Source organism: Leptonychotes weddellii, chromosome 1, assembly GCF_054177405.1.
Source record: "Leptonychotes weddellii isolate Sample4059 chromosome 1, ASM5417740v2, whole genome shotgun sequence".
NCBI classification, from domain to species: domain Eukaryota; kingdom Metazoa; phylum Chordata; class Mammalia; order Carnivora; family Phocidae; genus Leptonychotes; species Leptonychotes weddellii.
In genome coordinates, this window is record NC_138369.1 from 175,662,211 (window position 1) to 175,668,761 (window position 6,551).

Below are 6,551 nucleotides of genomic sequence, written 5' to 3' on the forward strand. Positions count from 1 at the left end.
GATCTGTCTTTCTTGCAAATTCCTGTGGTGTAAAATGTAATTTGGCCTGAGAAGCATGCAGTAGACTGGACTATATTCACACTTTTAGAAGAGCTAAAAACATTAAAAATAAATAGCCACTCTGTTAACACTAATAAAGTAATTGTCTTGAGAGACAAGGCAATTCAGATTTACATTTGAAAAAGTTATGATTGTTAATGAAAGCAAATTTTCCAAATAGTTCACACATCTTAAGAAGGAACACTGTAACATCTTTTAAAACAGAATAATTATTTGGGCCTTTTAAAATAAAAATAATGATTTGCTCTTCCTTACTATAAAATGATGCTGTGAGTATGCTAGATGTCTTTTCTTCACTCCAAATATGTAAAAATGATTGTTAAATTTGCATCACTTACTGTGCAAACATTTTTGCTCCACTCCATTTTACTCCTCTCAGACCATAAGAAGCTTTAGTTACACACAAATATTTATAAATCATGTTAGGAATAATTGTTCATGTTCATGTTCTTACACTCTACTAGGAGACATATATGCTATGTCATTGAGTACACACACAAACTAAATGACATGAGCAATTTTCCTTTTTAAACCCTTTGTGAAGGTTGATGTCAATCAAACCCCAAATCTGTACTTCAGCTAAATGCTCTCTATTGAAACCCACTGGGAGTATAGCACAAACAAAAATGTTAGTATTCTATGTGCTTGGTCTCATTTCCTGTCTTCTTTTTACTGCCACATGCATTACCTTGTTAGTCCAACCAAAAAGATCTTTTACAGAAAAAAAAAGTATAATTTATTTATTGTGGACATCCATTAAGCTGCACCCCCCTTTGGACACATGACTTATTCTTTTAAAGATAGATACACTAACAATTCACTACCTGTGTATTAAATATAATGTATGAAATTAAGTATTTTCCTTTCACATTTTTATAGATTCTGAGAACAAACATTTTGACAAAAGCTGCTGATTGTAAAATTGATTCTATTCCTTACTGCATGACATGTTGGTCTGTCATCAAATTGTTTTAATTGAAATCAGCTGTTCAAATGACCTTACCTCCATAGCAGTTCTTCCGTTTATATGAACTCATTTATATCTAAAATTCCAATGTGGATGGAAAATAGAAATTTAACTGGATTATCTCCCTTTCATTCTTTGGAATACTCTAGTGTCGTCATGAAAATTACAGTTATGGGGGCACCTGGGTGGCTCAGTTGGTTAAGCGACTGCCTTCGGCTCAGGTCATGATCCTGGAGTCCCGGGATCGAGTCCCGCATCGGGCTTCCTGCTCGGCAAGGAGTCTGCTTCTCCCTCTGACCCTCCTCCCTCTCATGCTCTCTGTCTCAAATAAATAAATAAAATCTTCAAAAAAAAAAAAGAAAATTACAGTTATGTTTAAGCCATTTTTACTATCACTATCTTTTTTAGTAAGTAGTGACAAATGGAAAGCACTCACATGAAATTGAAATGCTGAAATGAATTGAAAAGTAAGCCAAAGCATTTTAAGAAAATGCTAACACAGAGAGAAATAAATCCCTTTCTCAAGAAAGGATAGTGAATAAATTACATCAGCTTCATATTGGCTTTCAGATTGGTTTCAATCTTTAACATATCCTTTCAGGGAATATAGATTATGAAATTCCACGGCATTTCTATCATTTTAATTTGAGCAATAGTAATTGTTAGCCATTATTATTTTAATTTTAGTAAAATAAGCCATTAAGTTCCCTCAAGATAAAGTAGCTGTAAATTACTATCTAGTTCTTCTTTCACAATAGGATTTCTCTAATTGTTTAGATGTAAAAGTTCATCATGGGGTAGACAAACCATGAGAGACCATGGACTCTGAAAAACAAACTGAGGGTTCTGGGGGGGAGGGGGGGGGAGGATGGGTTGGCCTGGTGGTGGGTATTGAGGAGGGCACGTTCTGCATGGAGCACTGGGTGTTATGCACAAACAATGAATCATGGAACACTACATCTAAAACTAATGATGTAATGTATGGGGATTAACATAAGAATAAAAAAAAAAAGATGTAAAAGTTCATCACCTTTATCAAGGAGTATCAAGTAGAAAAAATTAAAGCAAACTTTAATTACTGGTGAATCTTCTCTGTGATTAAAAAATGCTCTTATACTTAAATTTAGTTACTTTTCTTAATGGAAACATGAAGATTTAAATTCTCATTCTCTTTAGCTTGGGGTCATGGCAAAATATCTGTGGGGTAGAGAGAAGGTGACTGGTTTTGAGCTGTTTGGTGGAATCACATCTCATTATCCCTCCCAAAATAGCAATCATGCCATTAACCTTTTGCTTTATGAAATATCCAAATAACACATATTGATAAACACATATAAAATAAATGTTACAACTCAAAATTTCATACTCGTTATTTGCATTAAATTTCTATTTTATGGGTGAAACTCCCTTCAAATCTCATTCCTCTATTTCCTGTATCTGGGATGAGGCTGATTTCCCTCAGCAGGACCAATGATGCATGCTTGAGCACAGTGATGAAACGGAACCAATCAGAATCCTCACCATGAATTATGTACTCATATGGGTTGTATACACTAACTTTCTCTCATCATATAATCCCCACTTTTTGCAGTAGATGAATATGAGACCAAGGAGCAAAGAGAGACAGAAAAGTAGACATAGAAAACATGTGGAGAAAATTCCCTGCTTATATTTCCAGGGCCCTGTATCTAACCATACCTGAAAATAATTCATTAATGTTTTTAAACTTAGAGTTTTATGAAAATAATTTATTATTCTCTCATTTTCAGTCTTTGAAAGTTTTGCTAGCCTGCTATCATGAATGACAATCTGTATTAAATTTCACTGTTTGGTTTGAAAATGATGTAAACCCAACCATAATTGTTCACCATTTTACAATCCAAGTACTGAAAAACTATTTGCCGATAGTGGTATTCAACAAGGGTTATTGCAAGTAATAGACCCTTATAACATGCAAATAGTTGAGTCAGCATAAGGTCTCAGATGGGTGGATTCCGATAGAAGGGACTGCCGAATTCTTTTTATGCTGAAGGAAAGCCACTAATTAATAATAATAGTAATAGTTCAACTGAAACTTCAGGAAATATGGTAGAAACTGTTAGGACATTGATGTAGGTTAGCAACTACTGCCTGTGGTCTTCAGAGAGAAGTGTTTTATTATATTTAGTATAATAAAAATAGACTGAATCTCATAGTCCAAAGACTTAAAACAGTCATGTACACATTTGAATTTCATTTTATTTTTTAATTTTCTTAAGATTTATTTATTTATTTAGAGAGATGGGGGGAAGGGCAGAGGTGACGAGAATCCTGAAGCCAACTCCCCACTGCACCTGGAACGCGACATGGGTATCTATCCCAAGACCCTGAGATCATGACCTGAGCCTAAATCAAGAGTTGGATGCTTAATGGCCTGAGCCACTCAGGGGCCCCTGAATTTTACTTTAATAAGTGTTATAGGAATACATTCCAGAGTAGTAATGGTGAGAATTCTGCCTCTCACCATTTTATACCTACTCCCTCCCCCACCATTTGCCCTCCTAACACAAAGGGAAGGTCAAAATGTAATTATTGTATCAGTGCCTTTAAAATTAGGAATGGTTGCTGGAGGTGAGTGACGGATGGGGTAATTGAGTGATGGGCATTAAGGAGGGCACGTGTTATGATGAGCAGTGGGTGTTATTTGCAACTGATAAATTATTTAACACTACATCTGAAACTAATGATGTACTATATGTTGGCTAATTTAATTTAAATTAAAAAAAAGAAAATAAAATAAAATTAGGAATGGAAGCAGCTCTACTTAATGAATTTAATGAGCAGCATCATTATTGTTTTTCAGCTCACAAAATGAATACAGTTCAATGACTGTATGACCAGATATTAGGAAAAATAAAAGTTTAAATAAAAGTTATCCAGTGAAAAACAAAACTAGTATTACACTATGTTCTTTCAGAATTCAGGAACTGCCTTCAGTATGGGCATATTTGTGGCTTAACACCTCTTAAATTTTATTTTCAGTAACATCCTTTCATTGAATCCTGGCAGAATATATACAAAATATACAGTATGAAGAGACATTAAGATCATAGGTCTTTTTTGTAATGAAGTGATAGATTATCTTATTTCTTTTTACTTCCTTCCTCAGTATATCACTCTGAGTAAATGTTGAAGACTGTAATAAATTGACATCATATTTTCAAACCCTCTCTTTTATACTGAAGGTCGTTTGGATAGGTGTTTGCCAGTAGTTTCCAATAAGATGCTATTGTCTATATAATACTTAAGGTAAAATTTGTCAAGGAGTTTTTTTTGGAGGTGGGATTAATGATAATTATGCACGGAAATACACAGCTACTTTGAAGTACCTTTTTAGAAAATAACAAATTGCATTATGAAGGCATGTAATCATTCTAATGATGTGTATGTTTTAGTTTAATGTTAAATATTCTTAAGTATCTAAGTAATGCAAAGTCAACTAGATCCTTCCTGAAGTTTTTTTAAAAAGGTTTAAGCATGACTAATGCTGAATTACTGTTAAAAAAATGAGAATAACTGGGCTCCTGCGTGGCTCAGTAGGCTAAGCATCTGCCTTGAGCTCTGGTCGTGACCCCTGGGTCCTGGGACCAAGCCCTGCTCAGTGGGGAGCTTGCTTCTCCCTCTCCCTTTGCCGCTCCCCCAGCTTGTGCTCTCTTGCTCTTTCTCTCTGTCAAATAAATAAATAAATAAAATTATAAAAATTAAAAATGAGAATAACTAACTAAAACATATAATCAAGAGTTAGTAAAATTACATGAAATTTTAGATTCACAGGTTGAGCAAATTCATTTTTTCAGGGAATGGTTATTCTATCACCCAGCCAATCAAACCAGTAAGGTCTCAACACAAGAATGGGACTCCAGAGACCAACAAGAATCTGAATGTCTACTCTGTCACTCAGTAGCTGTGTGATTGTGGGTAAGTTGCTTAACTTCTCTAAGTCTCAATTTTCTTGTCTGAATAATGAGAATATAATTAGAATGAACCAATGAGAGATTATATAAAGCCACCTTAACTTTGCTTAGTGACTAATAAGCACACCTACATATTTGCTATTCTTATTTCTATATTATTGTTAATATTATATGCCTTTTAATATACAAATCTAAAATAAATATATTCAAGTAATGTACCATTGATTTTCAATTTGGATAAAAGTATGTATTTATCAATTAAATGATTTCATTAAGTTCTATGTTGTGTATCATTCATTTATATAACTATGTTAAGGTTTAATGTCTTCCAAAACCTACATGTTCAAAGAAACAAACATTTATAAATGGATATGAAATAGTATTTAAGAGAAGGGAATTAGACTATGTTTGGAATCCTGACTGTACTTCTTCCCAGCCGTGTGACCTTAAGCATTTACGTGGATTACCTGTGCTCAGGGCATCCATAGCATGTGTGGAGCATAGGTAAATATTTTTTGCAGAAATCTTATCCATATAAATCATTTGAGTGTCCCTAAATTAGCATGTCTGCCACTTTCTGACACTAGTTGTGCACTATTCAATGAAAGAAATGGCATAGTGGTCAGTGGGAGTGATTAACTTGCCAGACTGCTTTCCTGGAATCACGGACGAGAATCATTAGGCTCTGGGACATCTCTATACATGTGAATGTCAAAGCCTCTTGCAACAAACTGATGAATTAGGAACGGGTGTTCAAGAGAGTGCCCTAAGGAAAGGAGTAGAGGCTGGGTCTGACAAGGGAACCAGGCTGGGCTCAGGACTCCCTACTCAGATATACCACTGGTACAAACCTGTGCCAGAGGGGTTTTTTTTGAAGAAGAAGGCACCCATAAGTATGGGACTTCATGAATCCCAGTGTAGCATGAGCCAAAGTAGCAGCCCTGCTTATCTATGTATGAGATCAGTACTGCTCTGAGCAACAGCCTCCCCACTTGGAAGATGATGATATGAATACTTCATTTAATATAATGTTATCACAAGCTTTAGAGAAGCCGCTGTGCATTTGTAGTTCATAAGCATGATGATTGGGTGTTCATGCTGTTGCATGACGTGCATTCCTCAAACCTTGCCACAACGACATTGGCACATTATCCATCTGATGTGAAAAAAAAAAAATTAAAAGTACAAAGAGCTATATAGGAATCAAATGTAAGAAAAGGTCTACCTACAATTCAATTGTTTATTCCTAAATTATGATCACATGCTGTTTAATTTATAAAAATTATAAATAGTTAAAAACTTCCCTGTGACTCCGCCAATGCCCAAGACAATTTAAAAATAAATTTTAAATATTCTTCTCTAAAAAAATAAAACCTTGAGAACTTGCAAATTCCCAAACTTAGTGTGCGTCAGAATCATGAGAAGAGCTTGTTAAAAGATGACTGGTATTCCACTTGAGAGTTTCTTTTTCTGTAGGCAGGACTTTATAATTTGCATATCTAAGAAGTCCCTAAATTGATTCAGATGCCTTGGTGCAGGGACCACATTGTTATGAGTTATTCTGATAGTAG

At 34.8% G+C, this 6,551-nt stretch overlaps 1 non-coding gene across 1 annotated transcript; it reads left to right on the forward strand.

Moving 5' to 3' along the window:
• The first annotated feature begins 6,037 nt into the window (after nucleotides 1–6,037).
• On the forward strand, nucleotides 6,038–6,142 carry LOC115941149 (small nucleolar RNA U13). Its single transcript, XR_004075910.1, has one exon. It is a non-coding gene; the product is annotated as a small nucleolar RNA U13 (small nucleolar RNA).
• The last annotated feature ends 409 nt before the right edge of the window (nucleotides 6,143–6,551 follow it).